This window comes from Rhagoletis pomonella, unplaced genomic scaffold (assembly GCF_013731165.1).
Source record: "Rhagoletis pomonella isolate Grant_MI unplaced genomic scaffold, Rhpom_1.0 Rhpom_scaffold_00005, whole genome shotgun sequence".
Classification (NCBI taxonomy): domain Eukaryota; kingdom Metazoa; phylum Arthropoda; class Insecta; order Diptera; family Tephritidae; genus Rhagoletis; species Rhagoletis pomonella.
The window spans coordinates 31101603-31113610 of record NW_023458559.1 but is presented as its reverse complement, the minus strand read 5'-3'; the positions used below and the strand labels follow the sequence as shown (position 1 = coordinate 31113610).

The following is a 12008-nucleotide window of genomic DNA, read 5'->3' as shown; positions in this document are numbered from 1 at the left end:
TTTCACGTCGCAAGTTCGTCAATCGAGGTGTTTTCTGACTATATTCTAACGGAGCCTACGTGGGATACCGCCACTGCTCCGGAAGCACCGATGAACTTGCAGCGGCATGGGCCTGTTTTAGTCGATCATTTCTTTTTTCTTCCCTTATTTTCTGGTGAGTAATAGATCTTATCTGAGTAAGTGGTAAAAGAATCTGGTAAAATGAAAATGAAACAACCCAAAATTTTAGCTTCTGGTGCTGAAGTCCCAACTATTCGTAATGGCATCGATGACACCGAAAGATCTCAAACTACTCTTGAGTAATCCTTTCTCCGGTAAAACAAAACCCCTCTAGCGAAAGTCGAATCCTGAGGAAACGGTACAAGTTGAGTCTTCCCAAAATGGCTTCTTAAGTAGGTATACGGTACTAGGCCAAAAGCGGGATCTATTAACCCTCTAGTAGGCAGAACCGCCTCCAGACGGTCGTTAACTAAACACCTTTTTAGTGCACCTATAATAATTTTTTTCTATATTCGTAAGGCACGATCTTTAGACAAAAACCGTACCCTTACGGCGAAGTAAATTTTAATCGGTTATGTCAATCCGTTTTATTTTAATCGGCAGTTTAATTACAGATTTTGAAAACACGCTTAAAATTAATTATTTCTTGCTTTTTAATAATTTCGAAATTAAAGAAATTTTTTCTTTTGAAAATTTTTTGATACAAAAAAATTCAGTTGGTTTTGGAGTTAAAAGCACAGTATTTTGATATAAGTTTTATAATTGTGTGACTATCCGAAATGGAGAAAATTGCTTTCACAGACCGTTTACAGACCGGATTGCCGACATATAAAAACCCAGTTTGCATTTTTGACCGTCTGCAGACGGGATTGCCGGTTCGTAGGTGTAAGAGAAAGCTGAAAATATGTGTAAGTATATCGGCGAGCCCGTCTCCAGACGGTCTTGGTTTTTCTCCCCTGTAGGAAAAAGTTACTGTCACAGATCGAAATGGACATCAGTTTTGGATTTCTCGTGCTAAAATAACCCATTCCTGAATTTTTCAACTCATAAAAAAATTGGTTTACTAGAGGGTTAATCATTCCCCTACAAAATCAAGATGTTAAGTGCTTCCATGTCCATTGGATGGTTTTCAATTAAGGGGACTCTCTCCTTTTTTCTAACAGTGCCTCCTGTACACCTCATTCCACAGATCTTCGGTAGCAGTAAGAAAAAATAACCTACCCCAATCTCAAAAAAATTTACTTGTTTTGTTGGAGTCCTGTGCGTACGCCGTGCGAGCGAAACAAGTGCTGTCCAAAAAGATTTTCTGATGTATGAGAAAAGAACAAAGTCAAAATGAACAAAAGAGATTTTCGCCGCTTGTCAAAAGGGCAGTTTAAGAAAAATCGATGATAAAATGAACCTCTATGGCGAAACAAATACGCCCAAAGAAACCGCGTTATGAATGAACTGGATATCCGGCAAAGACGGCGAGATTGCCGAGCCCTTCCTTTGTATCTTTTGTAAGTATCTGCCTGGCTTCGAGTGTGACGTTCTGCTTTTTAAGTGGCTTTTCCTTCTTACCACAAAAAGCAAAGGAGAGCATAAAAGTCAAAGTGGTCAAAGTATATATTTATTTTTAAAACGTCAGATCGAAGATCGCGGAGGAAAGTGATTCACCTTTTCGAAAATATAGTTTTGTCTTCAACTGCTTCTTTTTATAGCCAAATTTAATGTGAGTCTTGAAATTGATATGGTATCGAAAGTAAAGGTTATCCTCCATTTATCTACTCTGAGGTAAAATTTTTTCGCAGATTAGGCACAATTTGAAACTTAAATTTTTCATCCCCGGTGGATTATCAGCTTTAACAGAGGAACAGAAACAAACAGCTGATTGTTATTTGTTCAATAAACATATCACAAAGTCAAAATTAAATATACCCAGCAGGGCTGTATGAAAAAATTCATTCATTAGCACTCATTTAAGCACTAATCGAGCAATTAAGAATTGAAATCTTCTATGGAAAATCGCGATTAGCTTAGCTAATTGCTGGATTAGTGACCCACCTGGATATATATACTTGAGCGCTTATAATGAACGGTTTCTTTTTCAGGCTTAGAAGGGGTAAAATAATATTCAATGCCAACAATGAGATCTAAACTTTTCTGAGTTCGACATCTGCGGGATCAAATTGTGTAACGCTATGGAAATCGAAAAAACTACGCAATACTTAAAAGGCACTTCACTTATGGAAAATATTAGAAATGTACTGAAATTGGGTTTTAATTCTTTCTAAAACACTGATTTTGGATTTTCCAACAGAGCGACTGCAACAAGAAATGTAAAGTTTAAATGCACAACGACGAATTGCCACACGTCAGATAGTCTACAGAAGCATACAAATGCATATGCGAGTAGAGATATGTATTTGTTTCTTTTCGAAATGCTGCAAACTGATATTGTCTGAACTTGCAGTCAGGTTTTGTCGAATGTCTGCTAACGTTCTATAGGGTGATTCATAAGTGATGAGAGATCTTTGACAGCAATTCTTTTTGATATATTAATGTTTTTTATTTATTATTTTTTCAGTCCGTAGGCAATACAGGCTTTGGCAAACTTAGTCATGGAGCGATACTCAGTTGAACAACGTGTGAAAGTGATCTATGAAAATTGTCATACTGTCAGGCCAACCGGGTCAATAATCAGTCATTTGGTGCAAAAATTCGAAGAAACTGGGCCAACGCAAAACTTGGCAACACCTCCCTACGTCTTCCTACAGGCCATTCGGCCGAAAATATTGCTGCTGTAGAACAATGTGTGGGCCAGGCTGCTGCGAACTCAATTCGTCGCCGGGCACAGCAATTGAACATTTCCTACAGCACCATTCAGCGGATTTTATATATATTGGTCCGTATTTCTGCGAAAATGATACCGGTAACGCTGTTACGGTGAAATATGAATGATATCATGACATGATAACAATTGGTAAATGGCAGGAACCAGATAACATCGACTTGGACAATATGTGGCCTCAACAGTATGGTGCCACTTGCCACACGTCGCATGAAACAACATAGACTAAAAAACATTATGGAAATAAAAAAATCATTTCGACAAGTTTCGTTATGTTTTATCTATGTATATGTAAAAGAAAATTTGCGGTCTTATTGCATCACCTTGTATGTTCATATTCCGCATATTACGCCCGATTCTGTATTTTCCACCACAACTCTCCCTTCAGGCACCCCATCAACTAACCTTGAGCACACTCAGCTGACAGGTAGCACTAGTTACTTATTCATAGTACAGTTCTTTGATTGTTAAATTGACCGACTTGTCGACCTTCTGTCAGTTCGGTAAGTTCATTTTGTAATAGATTGCAACAAAAGCAACTAAAAATGGTGCAAACAAATACGAATGCTATAAACATATGTATGTACAATATACATGTACATACATGGAAATAAGTAAGCAAGTTGTACGCGTAGAATATGAGTAGAGAGGCAAAAAGGCAAGCAAGTCTGGATGGTGACCTTCTTTCCTCGCTGCCTTCTGTGTCTCTGCAGTCAGCTTAAAAGAATAAAAGAACCACTGCTACCAACCTTACCTACCTCCGCTTACTTGGCTGCCATTGCTTTGCATTGACCATTCTGTTCTTTTAAGTCGATTTCTAATTTGTTGATTGTTGCTTTCGTTTGCAAATATTTGCCTTCCATGTGGCTGCCATTGTATGTTGGATTTTGGATTTCTGTTGAATTTTTCTGTTTTTGTAATTTGTACAACTGACTATTATTACTGTGCTTGCGCATGTGTGCGATTTTAAGAAATTTTCAATCTATTTTCGCACTAAATTGTCGAATATTCACAACGATGGATGTTTTTCAGCCATGGAAGCACTTTAAGTGCAATTTCAGTTAACATATACGATTCATAATTAAAGTCTTTCAAAGAAAGTAGCTAAGTGACTTTTGAAAGTTTGACCTTGAATTAAAAAAATAATAAAATTTATTTTTTTGGTTTTGTCGCGATCAGTTCGTAGAATATATTTGGTACACTTGTAGGCTAGTCTGATCTATTATTTGATGGTGCAAATAAAAACACTTATTTCACTGGGGAACATCTTTTGACTAAGCTTCTAGTAAATTGGCACCTTAAACTACCCTTAACTTAATCGCAAAAAAAATTTATTTGGGAACTTATTGAAATACTGCAACTGCAAGATCGAAGTTTATGCAGTTGAAAGAAAAATACCGTCGATGTGTATTCTGTGAGGAACTCTGCAATAAACGATGTGAAGGCTTTTGGTTCACTGCAGGGTAACTATTATAAAAAAAGCTGCCGATTGAAGCCCGAAGGAAATGCACACATGCATACATATGTATATTTCGTTGAACAGGCGGCAATTAAGGAGCTTGGTTTGTTGACGATACAAACAAAAATGTTCTGACAATTACTGATCTCAACTTGATTGTCACAAGTTCATATGAATTCCAGGCCGCATTGATATCGTAGAAATCTGCATGGCCCATGAGCTGGTAAGATAGGACAATTTTGACGTGTACTCACCGGGTAAGGAAATTTTGGTGGCTTCGTTGACTGCATATGACTGGCCCTTAAAAGGATAGGTAAAAAACTAAGAATGCAATGAAGTGAGGTACTGTGGTAGTGAGTCCCCTGAGACGTTTTATTGCTTCTTCCGAGCAGAATATTGGTGCAGGCCATTGAGTGCCTCGGGAGAATACCGAAATACCGCATACAGAAATTGAGTTTCAAAAGGGTCTACAGCCTACAATTCTGAACTATTTTGAACATTTTCCAATGAAAGCTTATGAAATTAAGACTTGTCAAACCCGATTTTTTGATTTTTATTTGTTTGTATTACATTTTGTAGGGCAAATTGCAAGGAAAGTAGCAGTCTTCAAAAAAATCGATTCTGCTGCTCCTGATAATGAATTTTACATATTAAAAACTATGTAGTTGAAAACAATTACATATGAGTTACCCCCAAAACGAAGAAAAGAGATCGACAAGATAATTAAAAAATATATATAGGAGACTTGAAACAACAATTAATATTCGTTCCCTGGGTTAATAATGTTCGAGCGGTCATGTTTTTTTCCACCTCTGCTCACAGGTGGAACGTTCTCAGAGGGTGCCATAAATAGGCACTGCGAGTCCAGTTGGAACTCTGAATTGGCAGTAATTTTTTTTTTTTTTTTAGATTGGCGCTTACACATATGTTAGTGTTTGGCCGAGCTTCTCCTCCGATTTGTGGCGTGCGCCTTGATGTTGTCACACAAAGCGGAGGGACCTACAGTTTTACGCCGACTCCGAACAGCGATTGTATTTTTATGAGAAGCTGTTTTTCATGGCGAAATACACTCGGAGGTTTGCCATTGCCTGCCGAGGGACAACCGCTGTTAAGAAAAAACCTTTTTTCTATATTTTTTGCGATGTTGCTTTGACCAGGGTTTGAACCCAGGCGTTGCGGAGTGGAAGCGCGCACTGCTTACCACTACACCACAGCGGCCGTAAATACAAAGGAAGAAAGTCTGTGCTCTATAACTGAAAATTTTGATCAAACGGCAATGAAAATATCTACCCCTTGCGCAAATTGAAAGAAGAGTGATGATCGTTTTGAGTATTATGAATACCAACCGAGACAAATAAGATAAAAATATTCAAAGGGCATAGCGTAAAAAAGTCTCTCTTCAAACTTCGACTACCGCTGCAACGGTTTCAAATGGACTTTCACGGTCACTTTCTGTTGAATTGGGTAAGAGCGATATTGTACTTGGAGTAATAAAACCCTGCCATTTCACAACAGTCGAATTTCACTGTCATCAGTGCTCATTTTCTTCGTTAAAAAAAAATCGTGTTAAATAATAAACTAAGTATATTTTTATAGAATAATTGTGATAAGCACTTTATTTGATTAGTGAAAGTTATGCCATTTGACAAAATTAAACATTTTCGACCGAACCACCCCATTAATTGAAACTTTCCAAATCTCTTCATCGCTTCTAATCAAAAAAATTGTGTGCCCACCAAAGCCAAAGAAATGTGTGTAGTAACTTTTAAGTGTAAGTGTAGTAAGCAAAGAAAAAGCACTATATCTACCAACTACTCTCACCACACTTCGCTTTTTGCGCAAACATTTTTCGCAAGCCAAGCAAACAAACAAAATGCAATAAAAAACCAAATAGTTAGCAATGTGAACTGAAAAGAGCAACTACATATAAAAAAAATTAATTAAAAAATAGCTCTAAACAATTGAATCAAATGGAGGGAAAACAAATAAAAGAAACAATAAAACATTCGCAGCAGAGTAATTAATAATTCATAAGTCAACAAGTAGACGAAATCAATCACATTTTTTCACAATGTTATGCTAAATATATACATACTGTTGCTATTGTTGTTTATGTTTTCTATGATAGTCGTTATTGTGTGGCAAATGAAATAGCATAAATAATAATGGCGATAAAATGTGTAAGCGTGTGATGAATAAACAAACTAAGTAGAGAAAAGTTAAATAAGAGAAATAATAAAAAATTCTGAACTACGAGTCTTCTGCAAGTGGTATAACTACGGTGACCATCCGTTCTGTTTTTTGCAGGACCGTACTGTTATTTAAAGGACTGACCTGCGTAGTTTTTCAAAACAGAAAACCCCCAAAATGTACTGATTTTTTCCAAGTGTCCTGCCTTTGTCCCGCATTTTCTTCGATATTTTAAAATTAACTTTTCCTAATCGAAATAAAAGCAGTGTCGATAACTAATTGATAACTACATAAGGGTAAGCTGGTTTTGAAGGCTCAACTAGCCAATGCGTTCTAACTATTGTACGGTTATGGACAATGGATGACGAGAAATTGAAAACCAGCATCAAATATACCGATAACACTGTTCTACAAGTGGTAATTGCTTAAGAAAAAAAATATTTTCCAAGCCAATTTTCTTTTCAAACAAGCGTTTTCGTAATTTTTTTCGAAAAACGTGTTTTTGGTACATTTCGGACCTATTCGTCAATATCTCATGAAAAAATTATACAATCAACATAAGCGACGTACAGTCCTCTTACAAAAATATATTACTTTGCTGTCGTTTCATGAGATATTGAGGAATAACTGAAAAAGTACCAGAAATACGTTTTTCGAACAAATCTCGAAAACACTTCTTTGAAACCATGGGTATTTTTTCGTGTTCAACGACCCAAAGTTTGCCTAAAAAATTTGCTATATAGAGGTTTATATTTCGTGTAAAGTAATATGTAATATGCCTTACTATAATTTTGTAAATATTCATTAATAAAAAATTAATACCAATGAAGCAAATGTGATTTATGTTTAAAGTTTAAAATTGGAATTGGAGTTTGAATAGCGCATCCTTTTAATACTTAGTAGGTACAGTTTTCCTTTTGTTTGTTTAATATTCATTAACTTTTTATAAAAATATAGCATATTCTACGTCTACATCCCATTTAAAAAGTTTTTGAAAATTTAAAAAAAAAATAAACATAGGGGCGACAATTTTTTTGGTTGACGGTGTTGCGCATTTTCTTCCATATAAAACTTTTGTCAAGCATACTTTGTATGGTAGAAAATCAAAAAAGGGGTGCGCTATTCAAACGACGAGGAATGTATATATGTAGTATATTTTTGTAATTTTTATACTACGCAATCATATGTAGGTAAATTTTTTGAAAAAAGTCCTGCATTTTCAAAATATATTTATGGTCACCGTAGGTATAACTCTAGATATGTATGCAGTTAAATACAAACTTAAATTGAAGTCTCTTTAAAATTTTCAAAATACTTTTGTTTTAAGTGAGTATAACCTAGAAAAGTTATAAAATTTATAGTTATGTTAACTCTGGAAATACGATTCAGTCTCGACTGTATTTAAATGCTATTACAGACAATGGTGGATGGCCTGGTAGGTAGTATGGGCAAATAACTAGTTATAAAGCGACCAATATGTTACTTCCTTAAAAATTTGACTTTTTCAGCCTTATGACTTTTTTATGAGAATAACTTTCCCCCGAAATCATTCACTTTTTGCGTGTGTGTATTAACTACGGGCGGATAAAAAAATTTTGGATGAATTTGTTTCGGGTGCAATTCAGGATAAGGCCGATTTTCAATAAAACAATAAGTAAAGTATAAAATTATTATTAATTTTTGAAGTGGAACTTCTTTAGCGGCGGTTGGTTGGTTGGGAGTGAATTGGAAAATTCAACGGAAATTGCACACGCAAATGATGCAACGGAAATGGTTGGGACGGAAATAAGTGCTTCTTGAATGTATCGATATTTTTATCGATTTTGTTAACGTTTTTCTAATCGATTTTTGTTATCAATTATTAATCGGTTTTGTTTTCGATATTTTTATCGTTTTTCTTATCGATATTTTTCTAATCGATTTTGCTACCAATATTATTATCGCTTTTGCTATCGAAATTTTTACGAATTGGTCATCGATTTTGTTATTGATTTCGTTATCGATTTTTTTACCGATTTTGTTAACGATTTTGTTATCGATTATTTATCGATTTTGTTATCGACATTTTTATCGATTTTCCAATCGATTTTGCTATCGATATTTTTACCGTTTTTGTTATCGATATTTCTATCGATTTTCTAATCCATTTTGCTGCCAATACTATTTTATTTTTATCGAATATGTCATCGATTTTGTTATCGATATTTTATAGATTTTGTTATTATTTATCGATTTGTCATGGATTATTTATAGATTTTGTTATCGATTATTTATCGATTTTGTTGTCGATATTTATCGATTTTGCTATCGATATTTATATCGATACTTTTATCGATTTCCTAGTCGATTTGGCTACCAATATTGTTATCGATTTTGCTATCGAAATTTTTATCGAATTTGTCATCGATTTTGTTATAGATGTTTTTATCGGTTTTGTTATTGATATTTTGTTGGATGTTACTATCGAATACAGAATAACATAAATGTAATTAGAATGAACAGGGGTATAGGTAGGGATCTAGATAGGAAAAAGACAAAAAATATAACCTTAAGCAAAAGCAGATGTACATATGTATGTACTATGTAATGTACATATGTATGTACATACATTGGTTATGAGACAAAATAGATAAGTAACGTAAGTTTCACTTCTCCAGTGTGGCCCAGGCGCACTAACTTTTTTTCTAACGCGATCTAGTCCAAAAGTAGCTAGTTGGTTCCTAGTATTATTCTACATAATTTATAATATTGCACCTGTTAAACTAGTTGGTCTGCGTGTGGTGGACTCGCTGAAAATTTGAACTCGTCTTGTTGTGCTACAAGATACTTCACCTGACTCTTCTCTGATGTGGATGCGTTCGCCTCATTGCACTCTCAAACGCAAAAACAACAAGTAAGAAAGTCTAAGTTCGGGTGGAACCGAACATTAAATACCCGACGCAAGTATAAAATATATGTTTTTTCACCTTTTCGAAAGCTACCGCTAGATGGTAAGCCGGGGTGTATCAATTTTGAGTAAATTAGCGTCCTTAGCGTGGCAAGCACAATAAAAATACCGAGTTTGGTACAAATTGGTGGAACGGTTACCGAGATACATATATGTGATCATAATCAAAATGTGATCAAAATTTTACCATAAACGTATTTCTTGGTAAAGAATTGTCGCAAGCATCAAATTTGAATAAATTAGCTTTAATATCTACTGATTTATCGAAGATTTTGTACTTCTCTAAATTACCGTTATATGGGATGTGGACGTGGTTATTGTCCGACTTTTTAAATTTTCGGCCATTTAGTATGCTATACAAAGGCCAACAACTGTGGTTTGGAAGAAATTGGTGCAGCGGTTACCAAGATATACACTTGTAACCATAAGTGGGCGTGGCTACGCTCATTTTCCAAAAATTTATAATATTCTCATTTTTCGTCTAAAAATTATTGTAAATAACAATTTTGAGTGAATAATCTTCAGTAGTTACTAAAATATCGCAGTTTTCGTATTTCTGGAAATTATCGTTATATGGGAAGTGGGCATGGTTACAGTCCGATTTCGTCCATTTTCAATACCAACTTACCTTGGATTAACGGAAACCTACATACCAAATTTCGTTGAGATATCTCAATTTTTGTTCGAGTTATCGTGTACACGGACGGACGGACAGACGGACAGACGGACGGACAGACAGACATGGCTTAATCGATTTCTCTATTCATTCTGAGCATTTATGTATACATTTGTTTATATCTATCTCGATTCGTTTTGGCTGTTACAAACAACCGTTATGTGAACAAAATTAATATACCAGGGTTGCCAGACCTTAAACGCCAAAGGGGGTACAAATGAGAACAGATTGGGGGACTTGTGGTACAACTGAGAAAGAAAAGGGGGTACAAATAAAACTAAATGTATTCAACAAAAATTTTATTTATCTGCTTATGGAACAACTTCATAAATAAAAATTCAATATCATTTGAACAAAACAAAGTTACACTGGCGATCAAAACTGAGTGCATGGTGATTTTATTTTAAATATTTACAATGTTTTTCAAGTGAATTTTTTTGTTACTTTTTAGAAAAATATTTTTTATGCTTTAGCCAAACCCATAAAACTAAATCAAACTTTCAAACTTAAAACAAACTCTAGAAAAATACAATAACTTCCATAAAAACTTTTTAATCTAAATTTTTGGATATGCAGTTACATGGCTCATGAAAATTTAGTAATTTAATAAAAAATTGCAAGTTTGCCGCGGCTAAAAGTTGCGTGGAGTTTTGATACGTTTTTGATGATGTCTTTTTTTCCATATAAAGATTAATTTGAAGAAAATGCGCAAGACCGTTTGCACAAAAAAAAAATTTTAAAAAGCAACGCCACTTTTTATATATGCACTTCTGTTATGAAAACAAACGCGGTTTAAAACTTGCATTTATTTTACTAAAATTTCAGGAGGCATGTAACTGCATATCCAAGAGTTCAGATTAAAAAGTTCAAAATTTTGACAAAAATTCATTGAATATTTCTAAAAACCAAGTACTGAAATTAAACATTTTCTAGGTAAAAATTTAACTAGTCAAAAGTGGAAAAAAATAATAATATGTATATTAAAATGTAGCTACTTTTTTTAATTGCATTGCTACTAGATAATGTTACTAGTATAATTAAGTTGTAATCTGTTATATTCCGGACTAGTCTACGTACTAGCCTGGAAGAGGTAAGCATTTGTATTAGTCAAAAGTGCACAAAAGTTTAAAATATGGCGGAAGTAAAATGCTTTTTTTTAATCAAAACTTTAACCCTACAGTGACCAACCACTCACTGAAGAATAATAAACTCAGTATTATTAGTGCATTTTGCTGTTGGGTTTGGAAAACAAAAAATTTACCCAAATTAATGCAATTGTGCGTAATGGAAAATATTTATGTATACGAGTATTTATAACATACCCAAATGTTGCAGGTTAGTGTTGCAGCCGTTTTTGTTGTTACAATTGTTGCTGCTATGGCTTTTGGTGTTGGCGCTGCTGCTGCTGCTGTTGTAATCCCCGTTATTAGTGTTGTAATTTGTTCGTGTTTATTTATTGTTTTTTTTTGTCTTCTTTATTTTTTGCTTTTGTGGCTGATTGGTGGCCAGCTAAGCTATCATAAAACCTTGGCAAATTTGCTCCAAAAATTAATATTGCAAAGCGAAAAGAGCGCCGAGTATATTGTTTGAAAATTATTTTTTAATACTTTTTTATATTTGTATATTTTGTTTGTTGGTTGCTTGATAACACCAAATTTGTTGCCTCACTTCCGACAGCTTTATTAGTTTTTCACTTATTTTTGCGTCTGCTACGTTTGTACCGCTTCTTTTTAGTAAATTTTTGGGTTCACTTAATTTTTCTATTTTATTTTTTTTTTACTTATTACAGTTTAATGGATCGCCTTGATCACTGGTTACTGTTTTTGTAGAAGAAAAAATTCACAAATTAACGCATTAGCAATAAAAACTGTGTTAATTTGGCGAAAAATATTGCCCTCAGAGG

The 12008-nt window shown here is 34.4% G+C and overlaps 1 protein-coding gene across 1 annotated transcript in view; it reads right to left on the bottom strand.

Annotated features, from left to right (window-relative positions):
* The window catches only part of LOC118738837 (Ig-like and fibronectin type-III domain-containing protein 2), a 275040-nt gene extending 263588 nt beyond the window's left edge, over nucleotides 1–11452 (bottom strand). Inside the window, exon 1 of the mRNA XM_036469845.1 lies at nucleotides 11428–11452. The gene's annotated coding sequence lies outside the window, so the exon portion shown is untranslated. The remainder of the gene's footprint in view (nucleotides 1–11427) is intronic.
* Nucleotides 11453–12008: the final 556 nt, after the last annotated feature.